This window comes from Capricornis sumatraensis, chromosome 4, assembly GCF_032405125.1.
Source record: "Capricornis sumatraensis isolate serow.1 chromosome 4, serow.2, whole genome shotgun sequence".
NCBI classification, from domain to species: domain Eukaryota; kingdom Metazoa; phylum Chordata; class Mammalia; order Artiodactyla; family Bovidae; genus Capricornis; species Capricornis sumatraensis.
In genome coordinates, this window is record NC_091072.1 from 130,414,301 (window position 1) to 130,429,263 (window position 14,963).

At 37.1% G+C, this 14,963-nt stretch overlaps 1 protein-coding gene and 1 non-coding gene across 2 annotated transcripts in view; both read left to right on the forward strand.

Annotated features, from left to right (window-relative positions):
* The window catches only part of SOX5 (SRY-box transcription factor 5), an 837,625-nt gene that overhangs the window by 676,306 nt on the left and 146,356 nt on the right, over positions 1 to 14,963 (forward strand). The gene's annotated exons all lie outside the window — the stretch shown is intronic.
* Positions 7,072 to 7,143, forward strand: TRNAC-GCA (transfer RNA cysteine (anticodon GCA)). Its single transcript has one exon. It is a non-coding gene; the product is annotated as a tRNA-Cys (tRNA).

Below are 14,963 nucleotides of genomic sequence, written 5' to 3' on the forward strand. Positions count from 1 at the left end.
GAAGAAGGCTTTCTTATCTCTTCTTGCTATTCTTTGGAACTCTGCATTCAGAAACAGCATACAAATAAATAACACAGCCAGAGACTTCAGAGCAAAGTGGCTAAATAGAAAAGAAGTTTTATTGAATTTTGTAGTCTACTCTTATCTATGAATATGTAGATCAGTTTGCAAATGTTGATATATCACCAGAATTTTAGTTCTGTTTTGGCATTTGCTCTTAGTAAAAATCTATCATGAACCCACACTTCTCCATGTATCTCTATCTAGTTATTGTTTTCCTTACTTATTTCTTAAAATGCAAAAATGCTTCCAGACTTCTAAGATAAAATAATGGTATATTATTAATTTGAGTATATTTAATATATGCAAGAAACACCTGGAGTAACAGGCAGTTCTGGCCTTGGAATGCGAAATGAAGCAGGGCAAAGACTAATACAGTTTTTCCAAGAAAATGCACTGATCATAGCAAACACCCTCATCCAACAACACAAGAGAAGACTCTACACATGGACATCATCTGATGGTCAACACCAAAATCAGATTGATTATATTCTTTGCAGCCAAAGATGGAGAAGCTCTATACAGTCAAGAAAAACAAGGTCAGGAGCTGACTGTGGCTCAGATCATGAACTCCTTATTGCCAAATTCAGATTAAATTGAAGAAAGTAGGGAAAACCACTAGACCATTCAGATATGACCTAAATCAAACCCCTTATGATTATACAGTGGAAGTGAGAAATAGATTTAAGGGCCTAGATCTGATAGAGTGCCTGATGAATGATGGAATGAGGTTCATGACATTGTACTGGAGACAGGGATCAAGACTATCCCCATGGCAAAGAAATGCAAAAAAGCAAAATGGCTGTCTGGGGAGGCCTTACAAATAGCTGTGAAAAGAAGAGAGGTGAAAAGCAAAGGAGAAAAGGAAAGATATAAGCATCTGAATGCAGAGTTCCAAAGAATAGCAAGAAGAGATAAGAAAGCCTTCTTCAGTGATCAATGCAAAGAAACAGAGGAAAACAACAGAATGGGAAAGACTAGAGATCTCTTCAAGAAAATTAGAGATACCAAGGTAATATTTCATGCAAAGATGGGCTCGGTAAAGGACAGAAATGGTCTGGACCTAACAGAAGCAGAAGATATTAAGAAGAGGTGGCAAGAATACACAGAAGAACTGTACAAAAAAGATCTTCACTACCCAGATGATCATGATGGTGTGATCACTCATCTAGAATGTGAAGTCAAGTGGGCCTTAGAAAGCATCATTACGAACAAAGCTAGTGGAGGTGATGGAATTCCAGTTGAGCTGTTGCAAATCCTGAAAGATGATGCTGTGAAAGTGCTGTACTCAGTATGCCAGGAAATTTGGAAAACTCACCAGTGGCCACAGGACTGGAAAAGGTCAGTTTTCATTCCAATTCCAAAGAAAGGCAATGCCAAAGAATGCTCAAACCACCGCACAATTGCACTCATCTCACGTGCTAATAAAGTCATGCTCAAAATTCTCCAAGCCAAGCGTCAGCAATACGTGAACCGTGAACTCCCTGATGTTCAAGCTGGTTTTAGAAAAGGCAGAAGAACCAGAGATCAAATTGCCAACATCCACTGGATCATGGAAAAAGCAAGAGAGTTCCAGAAAAACATCTGTTTCTGCTTTATTGACTATGCCAAGCCTTTGACTGTGTGGATCACAGTAAACTGTGGAAAGTTCTGAGAGAGATGGGAATACCAGACCACCTAACCTAGCCTCTTGAGAAATCTGTATGCAGGTCAGGAAGCAACAGTTAGAACTGGACATGGAACAAATGACTGGTCCCAAATAGGAAAAGGAGTGCGTCAAGGCTGTATATTGTCACCCTGCTTATTTAACTTATATGCAGAGTACATCATGAGAAACACTGGGCTGGAAGAAACACAAGCTGGGAGAAATATCAATAACCTCAGATATGCAGATGACACCACCCTTATGGCAGAAAGTGAAGAGGAGCTAAAAAGCCTCTTGATGAAAGTGGAAGAGGAGAGTGAAGAAGTTGGCTTTAAGCTCAACATTCAGAAAACGAAGATCATGGCATCCGGTCCCATCACTTCATGGGAAATAGATGAGGAAACAGTGGAAACAGTATCAGACTTTATTTTTCTAGGCTCCAAATCACTGCAGATGGTGATTGCAGCCATGAAATTAAAAGACACTTACTCTTTGGGAGAGAAGTTATGACCAACTTAGATATCATATTCAAAAGCAGAGACATTACTTTGCCGACTAAGGTCCGTCTAGTCAAGGCTATGGTTTTGCCTGTGGTTATGTATGGATGTGAGAGTTGGACTGTGAAGAAGGCTGAGCACCACAGAATTGATGCGTTTGAACTGTGGTGTTGGAGAAGACTCTTAAGAGTCCCTTGGACTACAAGGAGATCCAACCTGTCCATTCTGAAGGAGATCAGCCCTGGGATTTCTTTGAAAGAATGATGCTGAAGCTGAAACTCCAGTACTTTGGCCACCTCATGTGATGAGTTGACTCATTGGAAAAAACTCTGATGCTGGGAGGGATTGGGGGCAGGAGGAGAAAGGGACAACAGAGGATGAGATGGCTGGGTGGCATCACTGACTCGATGGATGTGTGTCTGAGTGAACTCAGGTAGTTCGTGATGGACAGGGAGGCCTGGCGTGCTGCCATTCTGGGGTCGCAAAGAGTTGGACATGACTGAGCGACTGAACTGAACTGAACTGAATATATGCAATAACTGGAACACAGTTGTGTAAAAACACTACTTTAATCAGTCAACTCAATTCAGAGACTATTTCATTCAGGAAAAAATAAATGATCTTTATTTTTAACTAATAAGTTTTATGAAAATTGTCAATTCAGTTGTTGTATGTAAACACACCCCAGATTTTATGTTGTATAATTTAAGATCCCAATTTTAAATTATATTTGTGGATATTAGCTCATTTTAAGTAGAAAGCAATCATTAAAGCCCTTGGAAATAAATTTGAAAGACTAAATAACAAAGGTTCAAATTCTGAATTTTAAAATAAATGTAATCTACAAATGAGTTGGTTCAAGTACACTTTGGACGGTTGAAGACTCCACGGACACAGTCCATTTCCTTCTGCTGGAAAGCTCTCTAGATATCTGCAAGGAGATCCAACCAGTCCATTCTGAAGCTGAGCTCTCTTCTGAGTCTCTTCTGAGCTCTCAATCAAAGACTTGAACCTGAGAACTGCAAAGCTTGTATCCAGTAGATATTTTTGAAATAAAATGTACATACCTTTTATACCCATAGAACTGTTTTATGTTGGCAGGAAAACTTTTGTCCTGGCTCACCATAGAAAAAAATCTATGAAAATTTAAAATGATTTTTAAGATGTATGTTGGTTTTAGCTCAACACTTTAGACTTGAGAAAGACACTTGAGATAAGGTGGTTGAAGGCCGTAAGTTTGGTCAATACCAATTTCTCTGACCCAAACTTTGAGTTCTCTTTTTTGTAACACACAGCTTCCTCATACCCTGTCTCACACTCAGGTTAAGCACTATTCCTTCAGAGCATATATCTGATAGGCAGAAATTAAAGGAAGAAGTTCTTCTCTTTTTACTAATGACTATAGTCCTCTGCCTCTCTCCTTTCTATTTCACTGTAAAACTTCTAGCCATGTAATTCTATTAGATGCTTTAGAAATTTTGGACAGGAAGATATTTTATGTGAAATTTCCACATAAGGAAGGCAAAATTCAGAAGAATAGCCACACAAACACGTGTGTGTGCGTATGTGTGCGTGTGTGTGTGTGTGTGTGTGTGTGTGTGTGCGTGTGTTTATTAGGAAATAAACAGTTGTAAAAAGGTTGGCTTGATAGTTTTGGCCCAAAGTGTCAAAATGAATGTACTGTAGCCGCAGATATTGTATCTTCCCCATAGATGGGCTGTAGTGCCCAAACTGGGTGCTAAAGTACCAGGGTGCTGTAGCTAATTCACAGGGCACAGAGGATGTTTTAAAATTTCAAGGAAAATACAGAGGCATCTCTAAAACACTACATAAAAGGCATGAGTTGTTTGGAACTTGTTACTTAATAAAATGGAGCAGTTGGACATTTCTTTTGTCCTAAGGGTGCCATGAAAGAATTATTGAGCCATGGATGATGCCTGAATCTAAGACATTTAGGAACTTATGGCCTGTTATATATTCATTTTAAACATTATAACTTTTTAACTTGATAGTTATTCTTGTTGACCTATGACATGACAACCACAGAATAGAATGTTGTAACAAAACTTACTTTGCACTTATAGGGATATGTGTAGTATCATACAAATAAACAGTTGATTCGCTGCATCATGCTACTTTGATTGGCCTTGTGCAAGTTATTGAGCTTCAATTTCCTGACCTAAAATGGATTAATCAAATTAATTAAAATGGATTAATAACACCTATTTTACTGAATTGTTATGGAGATTGAATAAGATTATATATGCAAGAGTGCCTCCCATTGTGTCTATCTCATTAGGTTACTTAAAAATGCTAAATACTGAGCATAATACCAGCAAAAACTGTCTCCCCCCACCAAAATAATATTATAGACCCACATCCAGCAGTTAATGACATTTCATGTTCCACCTATATAGGATCAAATTCATTCTGCCACACCTGAATGATGTTTCCTCTGACTAGGAAAGTATTATTGTTAAGAGAAAAAATATTAGAGTGCTGATAGAAACATTCATCTCATAGGACACAATCTTAACCCTAACTGTTTTAATTATAATCACCAAGTTTTAAACTTTTTATCATTTTCCACTCACCTATTAGAGCTCAGGTTGGAAAAGATCATATGATTTTTAAAAAATGTATTTAGTCATTGTTTTGGTTGTTTGAAACATGAAATATATTCACATATTCATTCTGCATTTTAACACATTGATTAATTTTTCAGAAATGTGCTAAATAAAATAGCGGTATAAAGTTACTGATTGAAATATTTAATTGCCTTCTGAGATTAGCTTAAATAAATGGAAGTCAATGAGTCAAGCTTAATAAACTTAAAATATGCTGTATTTACTCTTCATCAGTTTTCTGAACAGTATTTCCGCTTCCAATAAAAAAGGAAACTCTCAGTTAATTAGTTCCTCATATTCCACGATAAAATTAATGTTTAGGAGTTAAATACCATAAACTTCCTCAGGCACATTTGCTGATGTGTTCCTGTTTTTAGTTAATGTCACATGTTTCATTGTTTAATGGGGGTATCATGTGGGTTTCATTATATCTCTCTGGTGCAGAGGGTCCATGTGTCTGGCATTTTAGGAGACTGCATGCTAATTTCTGATTTAACTGTGTCAACTGTATCAGCTGACATATAGGTCATTGACAATTAGTGCTGAAACAATCACCAAATCACAAGCTAAAAACCATTGACATGGTATGCTTTTACTGAACTGACAAAATAGGAAACATGTGTTGTCAGGATCACATACTGTAGATTCTTTGTAAATAAGCAGAGAGAAGATGTAATCATATCTTCAGGCTTCTGTGTGTGTTAGAATTATTGTGACCAGCTCTTCTTCTTCCCTTGCCTCCCCTCCCCAAATCTTAGAAATCAATGACAGTGGGCAAACATAACTCAGTTTAAAGCTTTGTAAATATTTATTTTTGTAAAGAAGAGTTTTGCAACTAAAGAGTCAATCAGTTAAGTTCTCATGTTAGATTGGTGGCATTAAAATATGAAATGATTAAAAAGTAAAAAGAACTGAGTACAGAAATTACGTGGTGACAGCCACCTTCCAGTTCCCATGAATTAGATGTTTCTAGGTCAGTAAAATAGTTGTTTTCCTTTTTGCCAAATAATGGAGTTTACAATATTCATCACTGAGAAAAGATATATATATATATATATATATATATATATTTATTGTGACAGTGTCATAACTTAGTATAGAAATGATAGCTTATTTCATGCCTTATTGTTTACATACAGAGAGACATATTAATACTAAGCAGTATATCTCTGTGAAGTACTAACTGTGCTATATTAATAACCAGTATTTGGTCCAGTCTCCCCACCGCCCCCCACCACACACAAGCTGCTGCTACTGCTAATTCGCTTCAGTCGTGTCTGACTCTGTGTGACCCCATAGACGGCAGCCCATCAGGCTCCCTCATCCCTGGGATTCTCCAGGCAAGAACAGTAGAGTGGGTTGCCATTTCCTTCTCCAATGCATGAAAGTGAAAAATGAAAGTGAAGTCGCTCAGTCATGTCCAACTCTTAGCGACCCCATGGACTGCAGCTTACCAGGCTCCTCTGTCCATGGGATTTCCAGGCAAGAGTACTGGAGTGGGGTGCCATCGCCTTCTCCAGCCACACACACTACCACCACCAAAACACACACATACCAGCAAACAAACAAACAAAAAAACACAATAGCCCTTTCTTTGATAAATTCTTCAGATTTCATTAGACTAAAACTATAATCTTTTAATCCATCTTGTTTTCTTTTTAACAGTTAAGAATATTAAGAATGCCTTCAGTTAAAATATGAACTGATTCAGCTCAGTGTTTTCTTTTTGACATGATTCTCGTTCCTGGTACCATAGTAGTTCAGATTGGCTAGTGACACTGTGTTTCAGCCAAGAGGCCTCAAAATGTATTACCTTATGAATTTGTATCCTAGCCCTCAGAATTCCAGTTTGTATTATAGTTGCCACAGCAAACATGGAATCTCATCTTAGTAGTAAGCTCACACTAAGGTCATCAAACTGTATAAGCCCAGTATAAGTGTAAGCCCAGAGGAGCAATATATTATCTGAATAGACGTAACTGTTAACAATACTGGACAACTCTGTTGCCCAGTAAATGTGCTCTTTCACTATAGAAAGCTCCACTAGAAGGCAAACTTTAATCATAATGTTGACGGGAAAATATAGAAGCAAAAAAAGTATTTAATAAAACATGGTAAGATAGTATCTTGTTTGTAACTCTATGATAGAGATCTGTTTTCCATGAGAACTGAACAAGTCATGCTCCTGGAACATCATGAGAATCAGATCCTGTATTAGGTTTAACTATACTATAGCAGGGCTTCCCTGGTAGCTCAGAGGTTAAAGCGTCTGCCTGCAATGCAGGAGACCCGGGTTCGATCCCTGGGTTGGGAAGATCCCCTGGAGAAGGAAATGGCAACCCACTCCAATATTCTTGCCTGGAGAATTCCATGGACGGGGAGGAGCCTGGTGGGCTACAGTCCCCGGGGTCACAAAGAGTTGGACACGACTGCACAACTTCACTTCACTTCATACTATAACAAGCAGAAACAATACTAGCTTAAGTGTGGAAAAACAATATTTTTTACTCATGTAACAATTCAAGCCTTGTTGATGTGGTAGCTCCATGGTATCAGGTCCTTTCTTGTTCTCTTCTTTATCGTATGGCTTTCCACAATCTGTGGTTTCCATCTCATGGCCTTAGATACCTTCTCCAGCTTCTGTGACCCAACTCCAGCCAGTGCAAAGGGTGGAAGCTGGGAGAATTACACAACATTTTAAACAGTACTGTTTCACTAATAATTTTTTTTTGCTTTATGTTCATAGAACATATTTAAACTTTTCTTGATCCTATTAATATAGTCTCCTCATAACAACCCTTTACACTTTTTCAGATTTATTAAAGATAGCATTTGCTGTCTGTACAAATATCAAATAATACAGAAGTATATTAAACAGAAGCTAAAAGTTACTTGCCTGTGCAAATATAACCAAAAAAAAATCATGGCCATCTTTCTTCGATACAGTAACTAAAAGTTATCTGCCTACACTGATACCTTCCTGTCTATAACCCCAATCTGTAGAGGTGATCACTGTTAAGTTTGGTACCTATTTTTCCAGAACTATATACACATATACTATATACACTAATGCATATATACTCATGCATAAATATGTATTTATTTATATGCAGGAGTGAGGATATCTGTGTATTATAATATATACTATGTAACATATATATATATATATATATACACCTCATGTGTGATATGTACTATATAATATATATGGGAGGATAAATGTTTCTGCTATATTCTACTTATAAATATAAAAGAAAATCATGGCCATCTTTCTTCGATACTTTCAGACTTAAATTATTCTGCATCATGTTTCATTAAACTGAAGAAACTATATTTTATGTTCCTAAGCAATTCACAGTCTACAGTACTTCACAGTTTTAGACAACGCTACAATAAACATTTTTGTGTGCACATATTTGCCCCAAATGTATTACTCCTGGAATCAGTTCCATGACCAGAACATGGTGTTGTTTTTTTTTTTATTTTTTAGTTTATTTTTTATTTTTATTTTTTTTTAAATTTTAAAATCTTTAATTCTTACATGTGTTCCCGAACATGAACCCCCCTCCCACCTCCCTCCCCATAACATCTCTCTGGGTCATCCCCATGCACCAGCCCCAAGCATGCTGTATCCTGCGTCAGACATAGACTGGCGATTCAATTCTTACATGATAGTATACATGATAGAATGCCATTCTCCCAAATCATCCCACCCTCTCCCTCTCCCTCTGAGTCCAAAAGTCCGTTATACACCGCTGTGTCTTTTTTCCTGTCTTGCATACAGGGTCGTCATTGCCATCTTTCTAAATTCCATATATATGTGTTAGTATACTGTATTGGTGTTTTTCTTTCTGGCTTACTTCACTCTGTATAATTGGCTCCAGTTTCATCCATCTCATCAGAACTGATTCAAATGAATTCTTTTTAATGGCTGAGTAATACTCCATTGTGTACATGTACCAAAGCTTTCTTATCCATTCATCTGCTGATGGACATCTAGGTTGTTTCCATGTCCTGGCTATTATAAACAGTGCTGCGATGAACATTGGGGTACATGTGTCTCTTTCAATTCTGGTTTCCTCGGTGTGTATGCCCAGCAGTGGGATTGCTGGGTCATAAGGCAGTTCTATTTGCAATTTTTTAAGGAATCTCCACACTGTTCTCCATAGTGGCTGTACTAGTTTGCATTCCCACCAACAGTGTAGGAGGGTTCCCTTTTCTCCACACCCTCTCCAGCATTTATTGCTTGCAGATTTTTGGATCGCAGCCATTCTGACTGGTGTGAAGTGGTACCTCATTGTGGTTTTGATTTGCATTTCTCTGATAATGAGTGATGTTGAGCATCTTTTCATGTGTTTGTTAGCCATCCGTATGTCTTCTTTGGAGAAATGTCTATTTAGTTCTTTGGCCCATTTTTTGATTGGGTCGTTTATTTTTCTGGAATTGAGCTGCATAAGTTGCTTGTATATTTTTGAGATTAGTTGTTTGTCAGTTGCTTCATTTGCTATTATTTTCTCCCATTCAGAAGGCTGTCTTTTCACCTTGCGTATATTTTCCTTTGTTGTGCAGAAGCTTTTAATTTTAATTAGATCCCATTTGTTTATTTTTGCTTTTATTTCCAGAATTCTGGGAGGTGGATCATAGAGGATCCTGCTGTGATTTATGTCTGAGAGTGTTTTGCCTATGTTCTCCTCTAGGAGTTTTATAGTTTCTGGTCTTACATTTAGATCTTTAATCCATTTTGAGTTAATTTTTGTGTGCGGTGTTAGAAAGTGATCTAGTTTCATTCTTTTACAAGTGGTTGACCAGTTTTCCCAGCACCACTTGTTAAAGAGATTGTCTTTACTCCATTGTATATTCTTGCCTCCTTTGTCAAAGATAAGGTGTCCATATGTGTGTGGATTTATCTCTGGGCTTTCTATTTTGTTCCTTTGACCTATATGTCTGTCTTTGTGCCAGTACCATACTGTTTTGATGACTGTGGCTTTGTAGTAGAGCCTGAAGTCAGGCAAGTTGATTCCTCCAGTTCCATTCTTCTTTCTCAAGATTGCTTTGGCAATTCGAGGTTTTTTGTATTTCCATACAAATCTTGAAATTATTTGTTCTAGTTCTGTGAAAAATATGGCTGGTAGCTTGATAGGGATTGCATTGAATTTGTAAATTGCTTTGGGTAGTATACTCATTTTCACTATATTGATTTTTCCGATCCATGAACATGGTATATTTCTCCATCTATTAGTGTCCTCTTTGATTTCTTTCATCAGTGTTTTATAGTTTTCTATATATAGGTCTTTAGTTTCTTTAGGTAGATATATTCCTAAGTATTTTATTCTTTTCGTTGCAATGGTGAATGGAATTGTTTTCTTAATTTCTTTTTCTACTTTCTCATTATTAGTGTATAGGAATGCAAGGGATTTCTGTGTGTTGATTTTATATCCTGCAACTTTACTATATTCATTGATGAGCTCTAGTAATTTTCTGGTGGAGTCTTTAGGGTTTTCCATGTAGAGGATCATGTCATCTGCAAAGAGTGAGAGTTTTACTTCTTCTTTTCCAGTTTGGATTCCTTTTATTTCTTTTTCTGCTCTGATTGCTGTGGCCAAAACTTCCAGAACTATGTTGAATAGTAGCGGTGAAAGTGGACACCCTTGTCTTGTTCCTGACTTTAGGGGAAATGCTTTCAATTTTTCACCATTGAGGATAATGTTTGCTGTGGGTTTGTCATATATAGCTTTTATTATGTTGAGGTATGTTCCTTCTATTCCTGCTTTCTGGAGAGTTTTTATCATAAATGGATGTTGAATTTTGTCAAAGGCCTTCTCTGCATCTATTGAGATAATCATATGGTTTTTATTTTTCAATTTGTTAATGTGGTGAATTACATTGATTGATTTGCGGATATTGAAGAATCCTTGCCTCCCTGGGATAAAGCCCACTTGGTCATGGTGTATGATCTTTTTAATGTGTTGTTGGATTCTGATTGCTAGAATTTTGTTGAGGATTTTTGCATCTATGTTCATCAGTGATATTGGCCTGTAGTTTTCTTTTTTTGTGACATCTTTGTCAGGTTTTGGTATTAGGGTGATGGTGGCCTCATAGAATGAGTTTGGAAGTTTACCTTCCTCTGCAATTTTCTGGAAGAGTTTGAGTAGGATAGGTGTTAGCTCTTCTCGAAATTTTTGGTAGAATTCAGCTGTGAAGCCGTCTGGACCTGGGCTTTTGTTTGCTGGAAGATTTCTGATTACAGTTTCAATTTCCGTGCTTGTGATGGGTCTGTTAAGATTTTCTATTTCTTCCTGGTTCAGTTTTGGAAAATTGTACTTTTCTAAGAATTTGTCCATTTCTTCCACGTTGTCCATTTTATTGGCATACAACTGCTGATAGTAGTCTCTTATGATCCTTTGTATTTCTGTGTTGTCTGTTTTGATCTCTCCATTTTCATTTCTAATTTTATTGATTTGATTTTTCTCTCTTTGCTTCTTGATGAGTCTGGCTAGTGGTTTGTCAATTTTATTTATCCTTTCAAAGAACCAGCTTTTGGCCTTGTTGATTCTTGCTATGGTCTCTTTTGTTTCTTTAGCATTTATTTCTGCCCTAATTTTTAAGATTTCTTTCCTTCTACTAACTCTGGGGTTCTCCAGTTCTTCCTTTTCTAGTTGCTTTAGGTGTAGAGTTAGGTTATTTTTTTGACTTTTTTCTTGTTTCTTGAGGTATGCCTGTATTGCTATGAACTTTCCTCTTAGCACTGCTTTTATAGTGTCCCACAGGTTTTGGGTTGTTGTGTTTTCATTTTCATTAGTTTCTATGCATATTTTGATTTCTTTTTTGATTTCTTCTGTGATTTGTTGGTTATTCAGAAGTGTGTTGTTCAACCTCCATATGTTGGAATTTTTAGTAGTTTTTCTCCTGTAATTGAGGTCTAATCTTAATGCATTATGGTCAGAAAAGATGCTTGGAATGATTTTGATTTTTTTGAATTTATCAAGTTTAGATTTATGGCCCAGGATGTGATCTATCCTGGAGAAGGTTCCATGAGCACTTGAAAAAAAGGTGAAATTCATTGTTTTGGGGTGAAAGTTCCTATAGATATCAATTAGGTCTAATTGATCTAATGTATCATTTAAAGTTTGCGTTTCTTTGTTAATTTTCTGTTTAGTTGATCTGTCCATGTGTGTGAGTGGGGTATTAAAGTCTCCCACTATTATTGTGTTATTGTTGATTTCCTCTTTCATACTTGTTAGCATTTGTCTTACATATTGCGGTGCTCCTATGTTGGGTGCATATATATTTATAATTGTTATATCTTCTTCTTGGATTGATCCTTTGATCATTATGTAATGGCCTTCTTTGTCTCTTTTCACAGCCTTTGTTTTAAAGTCTATTTTATCAGATATGAGTATGGCCACTCCTGCTTTCTTTTGGTCTCTATTTGCGTGGTATATCTTTTTCCAGCCCTTCACTTTCAGTCTGTATGTGTCCCTTGTTTTGAGGTGGGTCTCTTGTAAGCAGCATATAGAGGGGTCTTGTTTTTGTATCCATTCGGCCAGTCTTTGCCTTTTGGTTGGGGCATTCAACCCATTTATGTTTAAGGTAATTATTGATAAGTATGATCCAGTTACCATTTACTTTATTGTTTTGGGTTCGGGTTTATACACCCTTTTCGTGTTTCCTGTCTAGAGAATATCCTTTAGAATTTGTTGGAGAGCTGGTTTGGTGGTGCTGAATTCTCTCAGCTTTTGCTTGTCTGTAAAGCTTTTGATTTCTCCTTCGTATTTGAATGAGATCCTTGCTAGGTACAGTAATCTGGGCTGTAGGTTATTGTCTTTCATCACTTTAAGTATGTCTTGCCATTCCCTCCTGGCCTGAAGAGTTTCTATTGAAAGATCAGCTGTTATCCTTATGGGAATCCCCTTGTGTGTTATTTGTTGTTTTTCCCTTGCTGCTTTTAATATTTGTTCTTTGTGTTTGACCTTTGTTAATTTAATTAATATGTGTCTTGGGGTGTTTCGCCTTGGGTTTATCCTATTTGGAACTCTCTGTGTTTCTTGGACTTGGGTGATTATTTCCTTCCCCATTTTAGGGAAGTTTTCAACTATTATCTCCTCAGGGATTTTCTCATGATCTTTCTTTCTGTCTTCTTCTTCTGGGACTCCTATAATTCGAATGTTGGAGCATTTCATATCATCCTGGAGGTCTCTGAGATTGTCCTCGTTTCTTTTAATTCGTTTTTCTTGTTTCCTCTTTGATTCATTTATTTCTACCATTCTATCTTCTATTTCACTAATCCCATCTTCTGCCTCCATTATTCTACTATTTGTTGCCTCCAGAGTGTTTCTGATCTCATTTATTGCATTATTCATTATATTTTGACTCTTTTTTATTTCTTCTAGGTCCTTGTTAAACCTTTCTTGCATCTTCTCAATCCTTGTCTCTAGGCTATTTATCTGTGATTCCATTTTGATTTCAAGATTTTGGATCATTTTCACTATCAATATTTGGAATTCCTTCTCAGGTAGATTCCCTACTTCTTCCTCTTTTGTTTGGTTTGGTGGGCAACTCTCCTGTTCCTTTACCTGCTGAGTATTCCTCTGTCTCTTCATCTTGGTTATATTGCTGCGTTTGGGGTGGTTTTTTTATATTCTGGTAATTTGTGGAGTTCTCTTTATTATGGAGGTTCCTCACTGTGGGTGGGTTTCTATCAGTGGCTTGTCAAGGTTTCCTGGTTAGGGAGGCTTGTGTTGGAGTTCTGGTGGGTGGAGCTGGGTTTCTTCTCTCTGGAGTGCAGTGGAGTGACCAGTAATGTGTTATGAGACGTCAAAGGTTTTGGAATAATTTTGAGCTGCCTGTATATTGAAGCTCAGGGGAGTGTTCCTGTGTTGCTGGAGAATTTGAGTGGTATGTCTTGTTTTGGAACTTGTTGGCCCTTGGGTGGAGCTTGGTTTCAGTGTAGGTATGAAGGCATTTGATGAGCTCCTATTGCTTAATGTTCCCTAAATTCAAGAGTTCTCTAATGTTTTCAGGCTTTGGATTTAAGCCTCCTGCTTCTGGTCTTCAGTTTTATTTTTACAGTAGCCTCTAGACTTTTCCATCTATACAGCACCGATGATAAAACATCTAGGTTAAAGATGAAAAGTTTCTCCACATTGAGGGACACTCAGAGAGGTTCACTGAGTTACAAGGAGAAGAGAAGATGGAGGGGGTAGTTAGAGGTAACTGGAATGAGATGCTGTGAGATCAAAAGAGGAGAGAGCAAGCTAGCCAGTAGTCACTTCCTTATGTGCGCTCTATAGTCTGGACCGCTCAGAGGTATTTACTGAGTTATACCGGGAAGAGGAGAGGGAGGAAGTAGACAGAGGTGACCAGGAGGATAAGAGAGAGGAATGAGAAGGAGAGAGAAAAATCCTGCCAGTAACCAGTTCCTTAGGTGTTCTCCACCATCTGGAACACACAGAGATTCACAGAGTTGGATAGAGAAGAGATGGGGGAGAAAAGAGACAGAGGCCACCTGGTGGAGAAAAAGGAGAGTCCAAAGGAGAAGAGAGTGGTCAAGCCAGTAATCTCGCTCTCAGGTAAACTTGGGTAGTGAAGTTTGGGTTTTTAAATGTACAAAATTGACAACGAAAACCTAAGAGCAAAGGTTAAAAATCTAGAGTAGAGGTTGGATTTTCAAAAATACAATATTAAAGAAAAGAAGCAGAAGGAAAAAGGAGGAAAGAAAGAAAGAAAAAAAAAAAACAAGAATTATTAAAAAAACAAACAAAAAAAAACAAAACAAACAAACAAAAAAAAACAAAACAAACAAACAAAAAAAACCCACCAACAACCATCCAAAGGCTATATATGGTGTTTGCCTTAAAAAAAAAAAAAAAAGTCTTTTTTTTTAAAATAGTAATAATAGGTTATAGTAATAAAAATTAGAGGAGAAATAGAAGACTTAACAATTAAAAAAAAAGTTAGAAAAAAAAAAGAAAAAAAGAAAAAAAAAAAAAGAATGATTTTAAAAATAGTAAAAATATATCTGGCCCTTCTCTGATCTTTTGGGCCGTGTGGGATTACTTCCAAGGTGGTTCCCTCTGTTTAACTTCTTACGTTTGCTGGTTTTTCAGGCTCACTAGTTCAGTTGCGCTGTGGGGA